The sequence below is a fragment of the Somniosus microcephalus genome, unplaced genomic scaffold (assembly GCF_052327205.1).
Source record: "Somniosus microcephalus isolate GS21.2 unplaced genomic scaffold, FLI_Smic_1.0 unresolved_chr2, whole genome shotgun sequence".
Classification (NCBI taxonomy): Eukaryota; Metazoa; Chordata; class Chondrichthyes; order Squaliformes; family Somniosidae; genus Somniosus; species Somniosus microcephalus.
This window is the reverse complement of record NW_028225180.1, coordinates 95,338,317-95,361,597: the sequence shown is the minus strand read 5'-3', so window position 1 is coordinate 95,361,597 and position 23,281 is coordinate 95,338,317. Positions and strand designations below refer to the sequence as shown.

At 45.2% G+C, this 23,281-nt stretch overlaps 1 pseudogene; it reads left to right on the top strand.

The window, feature by feature from the left end:
• Positions 1-18,986: 18,986 nt before the first annotated feature.
• LOC147093055 (NACHT, LRR and PYD domains-containing protein 3-like) overlaps positions 18,987-23,281 on the top strand; it is a 28,054-nt pseudogene continuing 23,759 nt past the window's right edge.

Genomic DNA, 23,281 nt, shown 5'->3' with positions numbered 1-23,281 from the left:
ATTGAGAGAGAAACTAATGGGACTAAAGGCTGTCAAGCCCCGTGGACCTGATGGTCTGCATCTTAGGGTCTTAAAAGAGGTGCCTGCAGTGATAGTGGATGCATTGGTTGTGATATTCCAAAATTCATTTCATTCTGGAAAGTTCCCAGCGGATTGTAAACCACAAATGTAACACCCCTATTCAGGAAAGGAGGGAGACGGAAAGCAGGAAATAATAGGCCGGTTAGCTTAACATCTGTTATTGGGAAAATGCTGGAATCCATTATAAAGCGAAATCTAGCACGATATTTAGAAAATCATAATATAATCAAGCAGCATCAACATGGTTTTATGAAAGCGATATCATGTTTCACAAATTTATTAGAGTTCTTGGAGGATGTAACGAGCAGGGTGGTTCAAGTGGAACCAGTAGATGATTGTATTTGGAATTCAAAATGGCATTCGATAAGGTGCCACATAAAAGATTACTGCACAAGATAAGTGCTCACTCTGTTGGGGATAATATATAAGTATGGATAGAATATTGCATAACTAACAGAAAACCGAGAGTCGGGATAAATGGGTCATTTTCAGGTTGGCAAACTGTAACTAGCAGGGTGCCATAGGAATCAGCGCTGGGGCTTTAACTATTTACAATCTATATTAATTACTTGGATAAAGTGACCGAGTGTTGTGTCGCCAAATTGCTGACTATACAATTATAAGTGGGAAAGCAAGTTGTGAGGAGGACACAAAGAGTCAGCAAAGAGATATAGATAGGTTAATGAATGGGCAAGAATCTGGCAGATGGAGTATAATGTGGAAAATGTGAGGTTATCCACTTTGGTAGGAAGAATAGAAAAGCAATATATTATTTAAATGGAAAGAGACTACAGGTTGATGCAGTGCAGAATGATTTGGGTGTCCTCGTACATGAGACACAAAAGATTAGCATGCAGATACAGCAAGTAATTAGGAAGGCAAATGGAATGTTGGCCTTTATTGCTAGGGGGATGGAGTATAAAACTAGGGAAGCCTTGCTACATCTGCACAGGGCATTGGTGAGACAACACCTGGAGTGCTGCGCACAGTTTTGGTCACCTTATTTAAAGAGGGATACACTTGCATTGGCGGGTGTTCAGCGAAGGTTCACTGTGTTGATTCCTGAGATGAAACGTTTGTCTTATGAGAAAAGGTTGTGCAGATTGGGCCTACACTCATTGGAGTTTAGAAGAATGAGTGGTGATCTTATTGTAAAATATAAGATTCAGAGGGGTCTTGACAGGGTAGATGCTGACAGGATGTTTCCTCTCATGCGAGAATCCAGAGCTAGGGGACATAGTTTCAGGATAATTGGACGCCCATTTAAGACGGACATGAGAAGGAATTTCTTCTCTCAGAGGGTCGGGAAGCTTTGGAATTCTCTACCCCAGAGAGCTGTGGAGGCTGAGTCAGTGAATATATTTAAGGCTGAGATGCGGCAGGGTGCGGTAACCAAATTATTCAACATCATATTACGTTCAGGCTGTTTTCCCGATATCTGGTGCCAAGGACTAATCTCCCCCATATATAAAAGTGGAAACAAATCAGACCCAAATAACTACCGTGGCATCTGTGTCAACAGTTGTCTAGGGAAGTTATTCTGCAGTATTCTAAACAGTAGATTACTTGATTTTCTTAACAAACATAATATCCTCAGAAAAAACCAAATAGGCTTTCTTCCAAAACACCGCACCACCGACCATATCTATACCCTTCACACCCTCATTGAAAAACATATACACCAAACAAAAAATGGGGAAATATTCGCCTGTTTCATCGACTTCAAGAAAGCCTTTGACTCTATATGGCACGAAGGGCTCTGTTATAAACTTCTTCAGTGTGGAATAGGGGGCAAAGTCTATGACCTTAATAAATCAATGTATCTGAAAAACAAATGCGGGGTCAAAATTGCAGGCAAACGCACCGATTTCTTCACCCAGAGAAGAGGCGTCTGGCAGGGCTGCAATTTGAGCCCGACCCTGTTCAACATATACATAAATGAATTAGCAGACATGCTGGAGCAAAGCGAGTCACCAGGTCTCCGTCTCCTGGATGGAGAAGTGAAATCCCTGTTCTATGCGGACGACCTGGTTCTGCTGTCTCCCACAGAACAGGGATTACAGCAACAACTAGACCTACTCGACAAATACAGCCAAAATTGGGCTCTAACAGTAAATCTAAAGAAAACCAAATCATGATTTTTCAAAAAAGGCCCAGATGTCAGGAAAACAAATACCAGTTTACCCTCAGTGATACCACTATAGGACACACTATGAGCTACACCAACCTTGGTCCAACTATTAGAGCATCAGGGAGCTTCAGCATAGCAGTGAATGCACTAAAAGAAAAAGCACGAAGAGCCCTATATGCAATAAAAAGAAAATTCTACAACATCCAAATCCCAATCAAAATCTGGCTCAAAATATTTGACAGCATAATCCTGCCCATTGCACTGTACGGTAGTGAAGTATGGGGCCCGCTAAATCACCAAAGCTACACTAAATGGGAAAAACACACAATAGAAGCCCTACATGCAGAATTCTGCCGAAGCATCCTTCGCACCCAAAGAAAAACGCCAACAAATGCATGCAGAGCCGAACTAGGCAGATACCCACTGATAATAAACATCCAAAAACGAGCACTAAACTTCCTAAATCACCTCAAATCTAGCTCCCCAGACACCCTTCATTTCAAAGCCTTTCAGACCCAAGAGCTAAACCCAGAAAAGAGTCCCCTGAGTCAGCTGCTACTGAAACTAAGTACTCAGCCGGACCCTGACCAGCCCCAGACCAACACAGCCGTCCAAACACCAATCCGAGTGAACCAAATCATTAAAAAAATGCAAAGAAACCTACCTGGAACATTGGAACAAAATAACCGAAAGCCAAAGCAGATTAGAATGTTACCGGGCCCTAAAAAGAGAATATAAACTGGCAGACTACCTCACGACCATCAGAGACACAAAACAGAGACAGACCCTCACCAGGTACAGACTAAGCGACCACCAACTGGAAATTGAAAAAGGCAGATACAAGAAATCCTGGCAGCCTAGAGAGAATAGAATATGCGATCAATGTCTGGCCGGCGAGGTTGAAACAGAGATGCATTTCCTCCTAAAATGCGAAAAATTCAACACATCAAGAAACATATTATTCAACAAGCTAAGCCAAACAACCCCAGATTTCAAGGAATTGGATGACCTGTCAAAATTGAGATTAGTCCTAGGAGAAGGAGACAGACCATACCTTGGGGCCAAATATGTAACAACATGTCACAACCTGAGAACTGTTTAAAATTAAGACTGTTTAAAATTAATATTGAACGTACCAAATGAAGTACAAAGACTGTTTAAAATTAATATTGTTTAAAAGTAATATTGTATGTACCCAACAAATGTCAAATCGATTGACACCTACAGAATGTTGGAAAATTGTACCTTTTTGCTATGTAAGCTTTGGCAATATGGTTCTCTGTAAACTTTCATGCCAATAAAGCATTTGAATTGGAATTGGAATTGGATAAACAGTTATATGAGCTACAGGAGAGTCAAGGATTATGGGGAATGTAGTGTATTTAACCTGTACCACCTTAAGAGGATACCTTAAGGTGATGGACTACTTTTTGATGGTTCCTGTACATTGTAGTACTGGTGGTGACCACAGCGGTATATAAACCCTGCGGAGCAAAGTGTATCCCAGTTCAGCCCTGACCCTCAATCACTAAAGGCCTGTTTAATTATTTCTGTAGTCTGTGTCCTGTTATTCAGCATAACTACATTTGAAAACACAGACTCAACAGAGGCGACAAGTCTGATCTTACCTAGTGGCAGTTGCATCAAAGGAAGCTTCGCCTCTGAAACGGGCGTCGAACAACGACATCCACCCTCAACATCCTGCTGGGCACTGCATAGCACGGGAGGCCATCGGGAACCCGGGTTGGTTTCTGGCCACGAAGTCAAACATCAGTGAACATCCCTTCGACGACAGAGGCGGATAAGCCTGATCGAGCGGCACGGGGGGGAAGTCGGCCGAGTTGTCAGTAAGAGAAGGGGAGGGAATTGACAAAAAGGGCGGAGAACACGACCGCAGCCGTTGTCAGGGGCCGGACTGCAATCGGGGCAGAGACGCGCAGCAGCCAGAAAAGCGTTTATGACCACAAGGAACGCGGGAGCGGCAGGCAACTAAGAGCAGCAGCGTAGGGGAAAATAAAGGACCGCTGGGAGGCGAGAAAGGCAACAGCGCGGCAATCGCCATTTTGAGTCAGCGGGGGAAGAAGAGAAGCGCGGGAAAAGCCGCCAAGCGCGGGAAAAGCTGCCAGGCGTGGGAAGCCGCCATTTTGAAAATAAAATAAAATAAAATAATAATCATATCCGAAGGAAAGGAAACTCAACAAGGATGCCAAAAACTGGTAACATCACTGCTTTTGATAGCGATGTGGAAGATTGGGCCACTTATGTGGAACGCATCGAAGTTTACTGTACAGCGAATGAGGTACCGGAGGATAAGAAAGCACTAACCCTATTAAACTCGATGGGTTCGAAGACAAATGGGTTATTAAGGAACCTTGTAACACCAGATAAACTGGTAGGGAAGAGATTTGCGGATATTGTTACTATCCTGCAAGACCATTTAAACCCCACGCTGCTGCTGACAGCGGAACGATTTAAATTCTACAAAAGAATTCAACTTAAAGAAGAAAGCAACGCTAAATTCTTAACCAAACTGCACAAGTTATCAAAGTACTGTCAGTTCGGTACAGGACTAGCAGACGCACTGAGAGATAAGTTTGTGTGTGGGCTCCTAAGGGAAGAACCCAGAAGTGACTGCTAGAGGAAAAGGATCTTACGCTGGACAAAGCTTTCAGCATTGCAGCATCACACGAGGCAGCAGCATGAGGCGCTGCAGAGATACAGCAAAGGCCATTGGAATTCAGCACCAATGAAATGGCATTGGGCGCAGTAAAGTGCTATCATTGCGGAAGGACAATGCATGACCAGAACCAGTGCTGGTTCAAAGGTAAAGAATGCAGGCAATGTGGCAAACTTGGTCACATACCGAGAGTATGCCGGTCAGGAAAGAAGACCAGCAGCAAAAAGTCGCTGCAGCAGAAGTACAAAAAAGTACACAAGGTGACAGAGAACTGTTCGGATGAACAGAAGATGGATTCAGACTCCAGCAGTAAGGAACTGGGTTGTCTAAAAATACATAATGTGGGTAACACAGCAGACCACCAAACTATCTGGGTCATGCTTCGGATAGCAGGAGTCCAAGTGAAGATGGAATTGGACACTGGATCGGCATTAACGGTCATGAATAAGCAAGATTACAAAAAGTTATTCTCGCACATTCCCCTGAGGGATACGGAGATTGTATTGAAAACATACACGGGGCAAATAGTATAGCCGAAAGGAAAGATAAAAGTAAATGTGGTCTACAATGGTAAAGAAAGTCAGTAAATGAACTTGTATGTGTTACCTGATGGAGGTCTGCCACTACTGGGACGGGAATGGATCCGGAGAATAAATGTGGACTGGCATCCCATACAAGCACTGACTGTAGATGCCTGTAAAGGGGATGACGTCAAACCTAAACGGCTGTCCAAAATATTGGATGATGCTAAGGAGGTGTTCCAACAGGGACTGGGAACACTGAAAGGAATTACGGCAAACATCAAGGTTGAAGAACCTGCAAGCCCAAAATTTTTCGATACGACCTGCTGTGGAAGCAGAGCTGGAAGGGCTAGAACATTCAGGAGTACTGTCCAAGGTGGACTGGAGCGAATGGGCCACACTCATTGTTCCTGTCATGAAGCGTTCGTTGAGCAACAAGCCGGGGGACCTGGGAAGGTTCGCATCTGTGGCGATTTCAAGATCACTGTTAATCCGGTTTTTCACACGGTGCAATATCCGCTTCCGCGGATTGAAGATATCGTCGCTTCACTGTCTGGCGGGAAACACTTCACCAAGATAGACCTCGCGCAGGCGTACCTACAGATGGAAGTTGATGAAGCGTCACGCCAGTATCTCACGATCAACACACATAAGGGCTTATAGCGGTATAGTAGACTGGTTTTTGGAGTGGCATCGGCTCCAGCGATTTGGCAAAGGGCTATGGAGCAGGTATTGCAGGGAATTCCAGGCACACAATGCTTCCTGGACGACATCCTGATTACAGGAGATGATAATAAGGATCACCTCGCGAGTTTGAAGCAGGTGCTCACCAGGTTGAAAGAATATGGGCTCAGAGTTAATCGCAAGAAATGTGAGTTCTTTCAAAAGTGAATCTCGTACTGCGGCCACGTCATTGACCAGGAGGGGCTCCATAAGTCACCTGACAAGATGGAAGCTGTTGTGAAAGCTCCTGCTCCGGAAAATGTATCCCAGTTGAGGTCGTTCCTTGGGTTGGTTAACTATTACCACAAGTTTCTTCCAAATTTATCCACGGTCTTACACCCGCTGAACACTCTTTTGCAAATGGGAATACCATGGAAGTGGAGCGATGATTGTAAGCGGGCTTTTCAAAACAGCAAGGCACTGATCACCTCTAAGGAAGTGTTGGCTCACTTTAACCCAACGCTGCCTATTCGCTTAGCTTGTGATGCTTCTCCATATGGTATCGGGGCAGTGCTCTCACATAAGTTTCCAAATGGCTCGGAAAGGCCAGTCGCATTCGCATCCATATCATTGACCTCCGCAGAGTGCAACTATGCTCAGATAGATAGGGAGGCTCTCAGCCTCGTGTGGGGAGTTAAGAAATTTAACCATTACCTGCAAGGCCAAAAGTTTACGCTGCTGACAGATCACCAGCCGTTGGTTTCCATTTTCAACCCTATAAAGGGTGTTCCGGTAATGACGGCGCAGAGGCTTCAGAGATGGTCCCTTTTCCTAGGAGCACATCAATATGATATCGTTTTCAAAGGTACAAAGCAACATGGTAATGCTGATGGGCTGTCATGCCTGCCACAACCTACAGTGGAAGAGGCACCGGCAGTTGACCCTGTCGAGATATTTCACTCCACCATCATCGAATGCTTACCATTCACCAATGCGGGTATTGAGAGAGAGACCCGAAATGACCCGACACTGTCTCGGGTCTACGACTTGACAGTGAAGGGATGGCCAGCACATGGCGACCCACTGTTACCAGCATTCTCAGCCAGACGAGAACAGCTGTCTGTATGTAAAGGAACATTGATGTATGGAACAAGGGTGATTATTCCTCCTAAATTAAGAGAGAGAGTTCTGAAGGAATTGCATGAAGGTCATCTGGGGCGAGCCAAGATGCAAAGCCTTGCTAGGGCTTATGTGTGGTGGCCAGGTATCGACAAACAAATAGAGGATCTGACTAAAAGCTGCTCAGGGTGCCAAAAATTTCAAAATGCACCTCCAATTGCACCGCTGCATCCGCGGGAATGGCCTTCAACCCCATGGCAACGTGTGCATATCGACTTTGCAGGTCCATTCATGGATTCCATGTTTTTGAAAGCAGTAGACGCATATTTTAAATGGCCAGAAGTGATTAAGATGTCGACCACTACCTCAGAGAAGACGATCGCAGTTCTAAGAACCATATTTGCAAGGAATGGGTTGCCGGAACAAATATGTTCAGACAACGGACCACAGTTCGTGTCAGAAGAATTCCAGAAATTCATGAAAATGTATGGGGTGAAACACTATACATCTGCCCCATATCATCCGGCTACAAATGGGTTGGCCGAGAGATTTGTACAAACGTTCAAAAAGGCGATAAAGGCCATGAGCGAAGATCATATTCCACTACAACACAAGGTGGACAATTTCCTGATGGCATATCGAAACGCCACGCATGCAGTGACAAATCGAACCCCTGCCATAATGTTCTATAACAGGAGGTTGCGGTCCCGGTTGGATTTGTTAAAACCCAATGTGCGAAGGGAAGTCGAAAACAAGCAATTCCAGCACGCAAATAACAAGGCCACTCGGAGTTTCGAAATAGGACAACCAGTGTTGGCCAGGGACTATAGGGATGATAAATGGCAATCCGGAACAATTCGTGCCCGACAAGGACCCTTGATGTACACGGTAGACGTTGGAGAGAACGCAATACGACGTCATGCTGACCAGCTTGTGGAATCGAGAACAAGGGTCGACCACATGTCCAGCAACGAGAACCAGAGACCTCTGAAAGGCGTTATCCGGCCCAGATCAGGAGGCCTCCTCAGAGACTGAATCTTTGAACAGTTTTGTGTGAAAATGGTATATATGTTATCCATGTAATGTTTAAATTGGGGTGTACACTGTTAAGCTAAAAGGGGAGAAATTGTAGTGTATGTAACCTGTACCACCTTAAGAGGATACCTTAAGGTGATGGACTACTTTTTGATGGCTCCTGTACAATGTAGTGCCATTGGTGACCACACCGGTATATAAACCCTGCGGAGCAAAGTGTATCCCAGTTCAGCCCTGACCCTCAATCACTAAAGACCTGTTTAATTATTTCTGTAGTCTGTGTCCTGTTATTCAGCATAACTGAAGGGGGGCACGGTGGCATAGTGGTTAGCACTGTTGCCTCACAGCGCCAGGGACCCGGGTTCAAATCTGGCCTCGGGCGACTGTCTGTGTGGAGTTTGCACATTCTCCCTGTGTCTGCGTGGGTTTCCTCCGGGTGCTCCGGTTTCCTCCCACAGTCCAAAGATGTGCAGGTTAGGTTGATTTGGCTATGATAAATTGACCCTTAGTGTTAGGGGATTAAATACTTGGGGTTACGGGGATGGGGTGGGATATGTGTCGGTGCAGGTTCGATGGGCCGAAATGGCCTCTATCTGCACTGTAGATTCTGTAGATTCTGTAGAACTACATTTGAAAACACAGACTCAACAGGGAACAGGCAGGAAAGTGGAGTTGATGCCAAGATCATATCAGCCATGATCTTATTGAATGGCGGAGCCGGCTCGAAGGGCCGACTAGCCTACTCCTGCTCCTATTTCTTATGTTCTTATGCAACCCACCTACCGCTCCTCTCAGTATATCCACATGAACACGTTCAAAAATCTCTGGACCCCACTTAAAGTGCCGCTTCCGTGTCCTTCCCCGGTGAATAAACCCCTCTTTGTTACCTTCGGATGAAAAATGTCACCCTGATTTCCCTTCTCACTCCTCACTTCAGAATTTCAGTTGATCCGTTATTAAATACTTGTGAGTTATACAGCACAGAAAGAGGCCCTTCAGCCCATCGCGTCTGTGCCGGCCATCAGGCCCTATCTAATCTAATCCCATTTTCCAGCATTTGGTCCGTAGCCTTGCAAGCTATGGCATTTCAAGTGCTCATCCAAATGCTTCTTGAATGCTGTGAGGGTTCCTGCCTCTGCCATCCCTTCAGGCAGTGAGTTCCAGATTCCAACCACCCTCTGGGTGAAAAAGTTCTTCCTCAAATCCTCTCTAAACCTCCTGCCCCTTACCATAAATCTATGCCCCCTTGTTATTTAACCCTCTACTAAGGGAAAAAGTTCCTTTCTATCTACCCTATCTATGCCCCTCATAATTTTATACACCTCAATCAGGTCCCCCCTCAGCCTTCTCTGCTCCAAGGAAAACAACCGCAGCCTGTCCAGTCTTTCTTCATAGTTGAAGCGCTCCAGCCCAGGTAACATCCTGGTGAATCTCCTCTGCACCATCTCCAAGGCAATCACATCATTCCTATAGTGTGGCAACCATAATTTTTCTTTTTTTTTATTCATTGATGGGATGTGGGCTTCGCTGGCTAGGCCTGCATTTAGTGCCCATCCCTAATTGCCCTTGAGAAGATGGTGGTGAGCCACCTTCTTGAACCACTGCAGTCCATATGGTGTAGGTACACACACAATGCTGTTAGGAAGGAATTTCCAGGATTTGGGCCCAGCGACAGTGAAGGAAAGGCGATACAGTTCCAAGACAGGATGGTGTGGGGCTTGGAGGGGAACTTGTAGTGGTGATGTTCCCATGTGTCTGCCACCCTTGTCCTTCTAAGTGGAAGAGGTCGCGGGTTTGGAAGGTGCTGTTGAAGGAGCTTTGGCGAGTTGCTGCAGTGCATTTTGTAGATGGTACACACTGCAACCACAGTGCGCCGGTGGTGGAGGGAGTGAATGTTGAAGGTGGTGGATGGAGTGCCAATCAAGTGGGCTGCTTTATCGTGAATGGTGTCGAGCTTCTTGAGTGTTGTTGGAGCTGCACTCATCCAGGCAAGTGGAGAATTTTCCATCACAGTCCTGATTTGTGCCTTGTAGATAGTGGAAAGGCTTTGGGGAGTCAGGAGGTGAGACACTCGCCACAGAATTCCCAGCCTCTGGCCTGCTTTTGTAGCCACGGTATTTAAATGGCTGGTCCAATTCAGTTTCTGATCAATGGTAACCCCCAGGATGTTGATAGTGGGGGATTCAGCGAAGGTAATGCCATTGAATGTCAAGGGGAGATGGTTAGAGTCTCGCTTGTTGGAGATGGTCCTTGCTTGGCACTTGTGTGGTGCGAATGTTACTTGCCACTTGTGAGCCCAAGTCTGAATGTTGTCCAGGTCTTGCTGCCTATGGACACGGACTGTGTCAGTATCTGACGAGTCTCGAATGGTGCTGAACAGTGTGCAATCATCAGCGAACATCCCCACTTCTGACCTTATGATGGAGGGAAGGTCATTGATGAACTCCTGCAGTGATGTCATGTGATTGAAATGAATGACCTCCAACAACCACAGCCAACTTCATTTGTGCTAGGTATGATTCCAACCAATGGAGAGGTTTCCCCTTGATTCCCATTTACTTCAGTTTTGCTAGGGCTCCTTGATGCCACACTCGATCAAATGCTGCCTTGATGTCAAGGGCAGTCACTCTCACCTCACCTCTTGAGTTCAGCTCTTTTGTCCATGTTTGGACCAATGCTGTAATGAGGTCAGGAGCTGAGTGGCCCAGGCGGAACCCAAACTGGGCGTCAGTTAGCAGGTTATTGCTGAGTAAGTGCCGCTTGATAGCACTGTCGACGACACCTTCCATCACTTTGCTGATGATTGAGAGTCGACTGATGGGACGGAAATTGGCCGGGTGGGATTTGCCCTGCTTTTTGTAGACAGGACATATTTGGGCAATTTTCCACATTGCCGGGTAGATGCCAGTGTTGTAGTTGTAGTGGAACAGCTTCGCTAGGGGCGCAGCTAGTTCTGGAGCACAAGTCTTCAGTACTATTGCCGGAATGTTGTCAGGGCCCATAGCCTTTGCAGTATCCAGTGTCTTCAGCCGTTTCTTGACATCACGTGGAGTGAATTCAATGGGCTGAAAACTGGCATCTGTGATGCTGGGGACCTCAGGAGGAGGCCGAGATGGATCATCCACTCGGCACTTCTGGCTGAAGATAGTTGCAAATGCTTCAGCCTTGTCTTTTGCACTCACATGCTGGGCTCCACCATCATTGAGGATGGGGATTATTTTTGGAGCCTCCTCCTCCTGTTAACTGTTTAATTGTCCACCACCACTCACGACTGGATGTGGCAGGACTGCAGAGCTTTGATTTGATCCGATGGTTGTGAGATCGCTTTGCTCTGTCTATCGCATGTTGCTTCCGTTGATTGGCATGCAAGTAGTCCTGTGTTGTAGCCTAACCAGGTTGACACCTCATTTTTCGGTATGCCTGGTGCTGTTCCCGGCATGCTCTCCTGCACTCTTCGTTACAACAGTGTTGATCTCCCGGCTTGATGGTAAAGGTAGAGTGAGGGATATGCCGGACCATGAGGTTACAGATTGTGGTTGAATACAATTCTGCTGCTGCTGATGGCCCACAGCACCTCATGGATGCCCAGTTTTGAGTTGCCAGATCTGTTCGAAATCTGTCACATTTAGCACGGTGGTAGTGCCACACAACAAGGTGGAGGGTATCCTCAACATGAAGACGGGACTTCGTCTCCACAAGAACTGCACAGAGTTTTCCAGCTGTGGCCTAACCAGCGTTTTGTACAGCTCCACCATAACCTCCCTGCTCTTATATTCTATGCCTCGGCTAATGAAGGCAAGTATCCCATTAGCCTTATTAACCACCTTATCCACCTGTTCTGCTGCTTTCAGGGATCTATGTACCTGCACACCAAGGTCCCTCTGATCCTCTGTCTTTCCTAGGGTCTTACCATTCATTGTGTATTCCCTTGCCTTGTTAGTCTGTCCAAAATGCATCACCTCACAATTTTCAGGGTTAAATTCCATTTGCCACTGTTCCGCCCATCTGACCAACCCATCTATATCATTCTGCAGACTGAGGTTACCCTCCTCGCTATTTACCACCCCAGCAATTTTCGTGTCATCTGCGAAGTTACTGATCATACCTTTCACATTCACATCCAAATCATTAATGGAGACCACAAACAGCAGGGGACCCTACACCGATCCCTGCGGTACCCCACTGGACACAGGCTTTCAGTCCCAAAAACAACCTTCCACCATCACCCTCTGCCTTCTGCCACTGAGCCAGTTTTGGATCCAATGTGCAAAGGCACCCTGGATCCCATGGGCTCTTACCTTCTTGACCAGTCTCTTATGCAGGACTTTATCGAAAGCCTTACTGAAATCCATGTATACCACATCCACTGCACTACCCTCATGCACACACCTAGTCACCCCTTCGAAAAATTCAATCAAATTTGTCAGACATGATCTGCCCTTTTGAAAGCCATGCTGACTATCGCTGATTAATCCTTGCCTCTCCAAGTGGAGACTAATTCTGTGCCTCAGAATTTTTTCCAATAATTTCCCTACCACTGATGTTAGGCTCACTGGCCTGTAATTCCCTGGTTTATCCCTACTACACTTCTTGAATAATGGTACTACGTTAGCTGTTCTCCAGTCCTCTGGCGCATCCCCTGTGGCCAGGTAGGTTCTGAAAATTTGTGTCAGAGCCCCTGCAATCTCCTCCTTTGCCTCACACAGCAGCCTGGGATACATCTCATCCGGGCCTGGGGATTTATCCACTTTTAAGCCTGCTAAAACCGCCAGTACCTCCTCCCTCTCGATGCTAATATGTTCAAGTATATCACAGTCCTCCTGCCCGATTTCTATGTCTACATCATCCTTCTCCATAGTGAACACAGATGCACAAAATTCATTTAAAACTCCACCTACATCTTCTAGCTCCACACACAGATTGCCACTTTGGTCCCTAATGGGCCCTACTCTTTCCCTAGTTATCCTCTTGCCTTTAATATACTTATAAAACACCTTAGAATTTTCCTTTATTTTGCAAGCTAGTGTTATTTCATGGCGCCTCCTCGCTCTCCTAATTCCTTTTTTAAGTATCCCTCTGCACTTTTTATACTGCTCTAGGGCTTCCTCTGAATTTAGCCCTTTTGTATCTGCCAAAAGCCCTCCTTTTTTTCCTAATCGATTCTCGAATATCCCTTGACATCCAAGGTTCCCTGGGCTTGTTGGTCCCACCCTTGACCTTTACGGGAACATGTTGCCATTGTACTCTCTCAATTTCCTTTCTGAAAGACTCCCATTGCTCCGATGTGGATTTTCCTACAAGTAGCTGATCCCAGTCCACTTTGGCCAGATCCTGCCTTATCATATTAAAATCGGCCTTCCTCCAATTTAGAACCTTTATTTCCCGTCCATCTCTGTCCTTTTCCATGACTACCTTAAATCTCACCGAATTATGATCACTGTCACCAAAGTGCTCACCTACTAACACTTCTACCACTTGCCCGGCCACATTCCCTAGAATTAGGTCCAGTACCACCCCCTCTCTTGTAGGACTTTCTACATGCTGGCTCAAAAAGCTCTCCTGGGTGCACTTTACGAATTCTGCACCTCTAAGCCTTTCAAACTCTGACTATCCCAATTCATATTGGGGAAGTTGAAATCCCCCACTATTATTACGCTATTATTTGCATAGTTCCCATAGTCATAGAGTCATAGAGTTATACAGCACAGAAAGAGGCCCTTCGGCCCATCGCATCCGCGCCGGCCATCAAGCCCTGTCTAATCTAATCCCATTTTCCAGCATTTGGTCCGTAGCCTTGTAAGCTATGGCCTTTCAAGTGCACATCCAAATGCTACTTGAATGTTGTGAGGATTCCTGCCTCTCCCACCCTTTCAGGCAATGAGTTCCAGATTCGAACCACCCTCTGTGTGAAAAAGTTTCCCCTCAAATCCCCTCTAAACCTCCTGCCCCTTACCTTGAATCTATGGCCCCTTGTTATTGACCACTCTATTAAGGGGAAAAGTTCCTTTCTATCTACCCTATCTATGCCCCTCATAATTTTGTACACCTCAATCATGTCCCGCTCAGCCTTCTCTGCTCCAAGGAAAACAACCCCAGCCTGTCCAGTCTTTCTTCATAGCTGAGGCGCTCCAGCCCAGGTAACATCCTGGTAAATCAAGTCTGCACCCTCTCCAAAGCAATCACATCCTTCCTATAGTGTGGCGACCAGAACTGCACACAATACTCCAGCTGTGGCCTTACCAGCGTTTTGTACAGCTCCATCATAACCTCCCTGCTCTTATATTCTATGCCTCGGCTAATGAAGGCAACTATCCCATATGCCTTTTTAACCACCTTATCCACCTGTTCTGCTGCCTTCAGGGATCTATGTACATGCACACCAAGGTCCCTCTGATCCACTGTCTTTTCTAGGGTCTTTCCAATCATTGTGTATTCCCTTGCCTTGTTAGTCCGTCCAAAACGAATCACCTCACACTTTTCAGGGTAAATTCCATTTGCCACTGTTCCACCCAACTGACCAACCCATCTATATCGTCCTGTATCCTAAGGCTTCCCTCCTCGCTATTTACCACCCCACCAATTTTCGTGTCATCTGCGAACTTACTGATCTTACATTTTACAATCACATCCAAATCATTAATGTAGACCACAAACAGCAAGGGAGCCAGCACCGATCCCTGCGGTAACCCACTGGACACAGGCTACCAGTCACAAAAACTACCTTCCACCATCACCCTCTGCCTTCTGCCACTAAGCCAGTTTTCAATCCAATCTGCCAAGGCACCCTGGATCCCATGGGCTCTTACCTTCCTGGCCAGTCTCCTATGCGGGACTTTATCAAAAGCCTTACTGAAATCCATGTAAACCACATCACTGCACTACCCTCATCCACACACCTAGTCACCCCCTCGAAAAATTCAATCAAATTGGTCGGTCATGATCTTCCCTTGACAAAGCCCTGCTGGCTATCCCTAATTAATCCTTGCCTCTCCAAGTGGAGACTAATTCGGTCCCTCAGAAATTTTTCCAATAATTTCCCTACCACTGATGTTAGGCACAATGGCCTGTAATTCCCTGGTTTAGCCCTACTACCTTTCTTGAATAATGGTACTACCTTAGCTGTTCTGCAGTCCTCTGGCACATCTCCTGTGGCCAGAGAGGTTCTGAAAATTTGTGTCAGAGCCCGTGCAATCTCCTCCTTTGCCTCACATAATAGCCTAGGATACATCTCGTCCGGGCCTGGGGATTTATCCACTTTTAAGCCTGCTAAAAGCGCTAGTACCTCCTCCCTCTTGATGCTAATATGTTCAAGTATATCACTGTCCCCCTGTCCGATTTCTAAGGCCACATCGTCCTTCTCCATAGTGAATACAGATGCAAAAAATTCATTTAAAACCCCACCTACATCTTCTGGCTCTACACACAACTTGCCACTTTGGTCCCAATTGGGCCCTACTCTTTCCCTAGTTATCCTCTTGCAATTAATTATACTTATATAAAACACCTTAGGATTTCCCTTTATTTTGCTCGCCAGTGTTATATCATGGCCCCTCCTCGCTCCCTAATTTCTTTTTTAAGTATCCCTCTGCACTTTTTATACTCCCCTATGGCTTCCTCTGTCTTTAGTCCTTTGTATCTGCCAAAAGCCCCCGGAAACTCCGGTTAAGCTTCACATTTACCAAATGCTGGAATTCATTATTCAGGAGCTGATTAAATGTAGGAACAAGAAGAGGACACCATTCAGCCCTCGAGCCCGTTCTTTTATTGAATGAGATTATGGCTGACCAGTACCTTAAACTCATGAAGCTGCCTTTGATTCATTTTGTTTGATAGCCTTAACTAATAAAAAATATGTATCCGTCTTGAATAAAGCAATTGACACAGAATTCACAATGTTTGGGGAGTTAATTCCATATTTCAATTAACCTTTGTGTGAAAAAGTGCTTCCTAATTTCACGCCTGAACAGCTTACCTCTAATTTTAATGTAGCACACCAGCCCCCCAACCGCCGACCCCCCCCCAAACCTCTCCCACCCACCACCCACCACCCACCCCCGCCACACTCCCCGTTCTGGATTCTCCCACCAGAGGATATCTCTCTCTGTATCGACTTTATCGAATTCTTTTATCATTTTACACACCTCAATTAATGCTCACCGGCTGCAGCAAACCCAACATTTATCCGCACTGTAAATGTAACATTGAATTCAGAGAGCTGAACTTGATTTTTTTTTTATATATAACTCACTCAACCTTTAGGTACGCAGTACATTTTATTGAAATGAACAAAGGCGGGACAAGCAGGTCAGACCGAACACATAGTTCAGCTCAGTAAATCTTTATATAACAAGTAACTTATCAAGTCACCAACAGGTAGGAGGGCAACGGGACTTTTAGCAAATCTCCCGATTTTTCTGCACGTCCCTGGAACAAGAGGAGATAAAGTAAACATTATAACTAATGAATTATAACACAGGTGAAGTGACAGCGAATTGTCAACACGGTTGGATTTGCATTGGCCAGAAAGGCCGCTCCCTGTTCTGAAGCAAATGAGGAATGTTTGAGTTGAAATCCATCCTGCGGGCAGGCAGCTACTTTAAAAGAGAGGGTGGAGCCCTGAAACTCAGAACAAGGATCAGGTCAAGTTCACAATTTGAGACTTGCTAAAGTAAAAAAAGGAACTTCTACCTGATTGTTGTAATGTAGTAACAAGGATATAACTTGCAAAATTTGCGCGGAAATAGAAACAGAAAATACTTGCGGGATCAGGGTTAGGTTAATATAGCTTCTGCAATTCAATTCGGTGTTTTGTTTAATTTTTCCCTTTGCTCTTCCTTTCTAAAGCCTATTTCCCGTGGTCTGATAAGTTATCCAGCGTGGGTTGCGGCTGTTCTGTGAGTATAGGTTCAGACCGTGACTGAGGGCAATCCATTTTACACCCAGAGTTTCAGGGCTAAACTAATCCTGGTCACCACCAGTCTCCCCACAGACACGTTATAAAGTGGTTGCGGGATAGAAAGCTGGAACACAAACTTTGGGGATTTACCCAATTGTGGTCCAGCTGCGCCTCCTCTCCATGTTAGAATTTCCAGTTCCGAGAATCGGGTTGGATCCTGGATCCTCTGATTCAGGGTTACCTTTTTTACTGTATTGCTCACTGAACTATTTGATGCCCAGTACTCTTTTATGTAACTGATCAAAGACGGGACCAGCAGTTCAGACCCAACACACAGTTCAGCTCAGTAACTGGTTAACACGTTTGCACTGGTCAATTATCGGTCTCCGCCAAGCAACTGGAATGTCAGCCTCTGGTTACCTGAGGCCGGACTGACCGCGACCGAGTCCTGTGATCGGAGCAACTTCTAGAGATAAAACTTGTCCTTGATTAATTAGAAGGATAACTTAATTTTAACGCAGCAATATTAGTTTCAGTCAGTTAGAAACGGATGTGAATTAGGTAGGCGAATGGAGCAGGGAATTGTGTTTCGCTGATACAAATTAACATTAATCTGGTGGTTAATTGTCAAACTGGCTGAACAAGAATCAGAGAGGCCGCTCTCTTTAGAGGGAAACAAACTTCAGGAATGTTTTAGTTGGAATCCGATCACAGGGCAAGAACCACATTTCACGTAGAAAGTATGATACTAATGGTTAATCGTTATGTTATCAAATGATTAAATTACCAACAGGTAGGAAGATTTAAAAATCAATATTTAGGGAGATATAATTTCAAATTAATCTTGTCTTATTACTCTAAAGTAATGAATGCAAATCGGTGCTGCTGTGTGTTTATTGTACTAATGGCAGCATGAGTGTAACAACAAACAAATTAAATTTGCCAGGTCTCAACTTGGTTATAATTGAATGCCGGAGCATAACTTCAGTTTGGAGGAAATATTGATCTGAGACTGACTCGCTTTTACATTTCCCCAGTGGGGAAAAGAAGGGACGCTGACTGAGAGTTTCATTGTACGCAGGTGCGTGGACGCACACACAGCGAGACACACACACAAGTGAAGAATTATGATTGTAAAACAGTAGGCAAATCTACCGCTTTTATATTTATGGTCATTTCTGAGATTGTAAGACCCTTAAAGATATTCCACAAATCAATGTTGAAAGACATCTCACTGTTTAAAGTTACATCATTCACAACATTATACACTAGTGTTAATATTAGTGGAACAGCGGTAAATGTCTTCACCTCCTACAGTGTGCATTAGTCAGGTGCTGGCAACATGAGAGATATGGTGAATACATTCAAATAGAAACACCAACCAGGACACATCTCCATGAACACACAGAGAACGTCACTGCCCATAGAGACCAGAGGAATTACACCCAGCTGTATATTTTGTGTGTGGATAGATATCATATTCATAAATTACCGTAAGTTAATATCGAAACTTAACAAATCCAAAATATTAAACACAAATCTGTGTATTAAAATAGCACAATACCGACAAACTGTTTAAAACCAAGTGAAGAATCATTTAATACATCAATGATGACCCCGCTCCATATTTCCCTCCATAATATTCCCTACCTCAGAAACAAGGCTGGTTTTGTCCTGCACTCAAGAAATGTTCAATCCCAGAGCTAACAGCTGTTGTACTTATGGGGGAGGAGGGACTTCATATCATGATTGACAAGGCAAAGTTCTCGTGCTTTTTATATTTCTGTATAACCCCCAATGAATAATATATTTATTGCAGAGCAGCACCGTCTAGGAACGTTTGACACCACCATGGCTCCAAACAGGGGAGAAGATTCAACATCATCATAAAGAAAAAGAATGGACACAGGTAGGTTCAGAAAATACTTTCAAATATAATTTCTGACCTGAAAATGGGTCCTGATCTTAAGCAAGAACTTGCAGCTTACACAGGAAGAGGGAACAGGACAGGAGCTCTGTAGAAAGGGGGAAGTGAGTGACCATCTAGAGAGGCATCACAGTCACAAGTGGCGGGAGCCCCTGAGTACTGGAACTGTCCAATAGATAGCTAGTATTGCGGACTGTAAGGTGGATAGAGGCAGTGACTCAGACTCTTCTACAGCCCTGAGCAGGCCCCGAATGTTATGTTACCTCCCTGGTGCCAGACGGAAGAGCATCCTGGAACGCGTTGGACCACTTCTGGGAAGGGAAGGAGTGCAGAAAATATTAAGTGTCGGAACCATAAATACGTTTATAGAAGAAATATTAAGACTGAGGCCTTAGACTAAACCCAGGCAACATGGTAGTGATCTGCAGATTGTTTTGCACTGGGCCACTTAATCATATAATCTTTGTAAATTTGCGTCACGGAAAGAGGCCATTCAATCCATCATGTCTGTTCTGGCTGACAAAGAAATATCCAGGCTAATCCCACTTTCCAGCTCTTGATCTGTAGCCTTGGTGATGGCACTTCAAGTGCATATCCAAGCACTATTAGATTTTATGGGCGCTTTTGCCTCTACCACCCATTCAGGCAGTGAGTTCCTGACCTCCACCATCCTCTGGGTGAAAACGGGTCTCCTCAACTCCCCTCTAATCCTTCTATCAATTACTTTAAATCTATGCCCCCTGTTTTTTGAACTCTCTGTTAGTGGAAATAGGTCCTTCCTATCCACTCTATCTAGGACCCTCATAATTTTACACACCTCAATCTTGCCGTACTTGCCATAGAGGGAGTGCAACGAAGATTCACGAGATTGATTCCTGGGATGGCAGTACTGTCATATGAGAAGCGATTGAGTAAACTAAGCCTGTATTCTCTTGAATTCGGAAGAATGAGAGTGGATCTAATTGACGCATACTAAATTATTACTGGGCTTGATAGGGTGGATGCTGGGAAATTTTCCCCTTGGCTGCGGAGTCCAGAACCAGGCGCCACAGCCTCAGGAGAAAGTGTCGGCCATTCAGGGCTGAGATGAGAAGAAATTTCTCTACAAAGAGGGTGGTGACTTATTGAAATTCTCTACCCCAGAAGGCTGTCGAGGCTCAGTCATTGGGTATGTTCAAAACAGAAGTCAATAGAATTCTGACTAGTAAGGGCATCAAGGGATATGGCGAGAGGGCCGGTGAATGAAATTTAGGCAGAAGATCAGCCATGATCTCATTGAAAGGCGGAGCAGGCTCGAAGGGCCAAATGGCCTACTACTGCTCCCATTTCTTATGTTCTTATGTTTATTCTCAGATCTCCACTCAGGTTCTTCAGTTTCAAGGAAAACTACCCCAATCTTTCCTCATAGCTAACATTCTCCAGTCCTGGCAACATCCTCGTAAATCTGCTCTGTACCTTCATTACTGCAATCACATCTTTCCTGTAAAGTGGTGACCAGAACTGTACACATTACTCCAGCTGTAGCAAGCTAGTATTTTACACAGCTCAAGCATAACCTCCCTTAAGGAGGGAAATAGGAGGCAGGTCAATGTGCAGAGGCAGGGCTGGAGCAGGAGGGCAGGGTTCACACTCTCGGGGCAGTACAGTGTGTTCAGAGAGAAGGGACGGCCGCGATCTGAACACACCAAAACAATAGTTTTATGAAATGGTGAATGGAGCAGTGGGACTGGTATCAGCTGATGTGACTGGAGGGTGGGAAGTATCCATTCTGAGATTGGAGAGCGGAATTATTAAAGCTGTTCGAGTTGAGCCAGAAGATTTATGATCTATTGTAAAGTTCTTAGCAGGAAATGATGAAGGAGGTTTTGGATTAGTCAGAGAAAGTTATTTGGTATTTAAAAAAATAAAGTGGGTCAACATCCAGTAAATTATAGTTAGTCTTGATTGTTGTGTCTGTGAATGTACAAATGATTCCAAAATCATTTGGAAAATCAGAAGCAGGAGAGATGTGATCTAGTATCTATAAGACAGGGTCTCAGTTGACACAGGACTCAGGGAATTGTTCTTGGTTCGAACATTTTGAGGGGAGAGAATAATAGTTGTCTATGCCCATATTAAGAAATGGTTCTATACGACCAATGGCGGACAGATAAATACCATGTGGTTCACCCAGCCTGTCCCATACAATTGCGATACATTGTGTATCACAATATATACACTGTCCACCCCACCCCAAACCATGTCATCTCCTGGGAGAGGCGGAAGGAGCAGGTAAAAACTCCAGCCAATTTGGGGGAAAAATCTGGAAAATTCCTCCCCAGCCCATCTGAGCGATCCAAACTAGTCCAGGAAATCACTCTGACCCGGAACTTCTTCCAGGTCCTACCTTTTGTAAGAGGAGGTCCCGGCCCCAGCCAGAACAGGTCCAGCTCTAGCTTGAAGGAAATCAGCAAATCGGGATACACCGCACGAGATAGCACCCTGTTACAGAGGTCCACTATTCTCTGGGAAAAGAAACATCTCCTGACATCTAACCTAGATCTGGCCTTATGCAACTTAAGTTTTGACGCCCTGGTCCTCCGTAACATATGTAATTGAAAAAACTGTCATCTGGAATACAACCTATCCCCTTTGTTATCTTTTAAAACTCAATCAGATCACCTCCAAGTCTATGCTTCTCTAAAGTGTACATTCCCAACTCATTTAGCCTATCATGATAACTAAAATGCTATGACTGGGAAATAGTCTAGTGTCCCTCCTCTGCACCCCTTCCAAATCCTCAATCTCATCCACCATATGAGGAGACCATAATTCCACACAGTATTCCAAGTGCGGCCTAATGAAAGTGTTGTACAAGGACAAAACAGTCTCCCTCGTTCTATAATCAAGTGTCCTATGGATACACACCAAAACCCTATTTTCTCAAGCTATCGCTTCATGGCATTGCTCATGTACCTTTAAGGATGTATGCACTCGAATGCCCAAATCGCTTTCAATCTCCATCTTCATTGATTTTCCCTAAAGTTGCTTCCTCGATCCTATTCACACCAAACTGCTGACCACTCAAATTCCTTTTCTTTCTCCCAGGTAAGCTGACATTGTTATTGGTTAACCCCCCTCAGGTACTGCCCCCCTTTCCCTCAAATCTGCCGTCATCACCCCCTCCTCAAAAAACAACTCTTGACCGCACCAACCTTCCAAACTAGTGCCCCATCTCCAACATCCCATTCCTCTCCAAAGTTCTTAAACGTGTTGTCCTCTCCCAAATCCGTACCAATCTTTCCCATAACTCCATGTTTGAATCCCTCCAATCAGATTTCCACCCCTGCCAGGGTATGGAAACAGCGCCCAAAGTCACAAATGACATCCTGTGTGACTCTGACAAAGTTAAACTAGCCCTCCTCATCCTTCTATACTTGTCTGCAGCCTTTGACACGTTTGAACACTCTATCCCGTTCCAACAACTCTCCGCCATCCAGCTGGGTGAGACTGCACTCGATTGGATCCAATCTTACCTACGTAGTCAGCGAAGCACGAGCAATGGCTTCTCTTCCCACTCCCGCATTGTTACCACTGGTGTTTCTCCAAGGTCTATCCTTAGGCTCGTCCTAGTACTCATCAACATGCTGCCCCTTGGCGACATCATATGAAATCACAGCATCAGTTTCCACATGTACGCTGATGACACACAGCTCTACCTCACCATCAATTCTCTCGACCACTCCGCAGTCTCTAAATTTTCAGACTGCTTGTCCGACATTCAGTAATGGATGAGCAGAAATGTTCTCCAATTAAATATTTGGAAGATCGAAGCATTTGTTTTCTGTCCCTGCCACAAACTCAGTTCCCTAGCCACTGACTCCATCCCACTCTGTAAGATCTGTCTGAGGCTGAACCATACTGTTCCCAACCTCTGTGTCACATTTGACCCTGAAATGAGCTTACCAACACATATCCGCAGCATAATTGAGACCACATATTCCACCTCCGTAGCATCGCCCCTCTCCACCCTTGCCTCGGCTCTTCCACTGCTGAAACCTTCTTCCATGCATTTGTTATCTCTAGACGTGACTATCCTGGCTGTTCTAACCTACATAAACTTGTGGTCATCCAAAAATCGGCTGCCCGTGTCCTAACTCGTACAAAGTCCCGTTCAGCCATCACCCCTGTGCTCACTGACCTACAATGGATCCTCCATCGTAGCCGCTTCAACAATATACGCGTGCCGCCC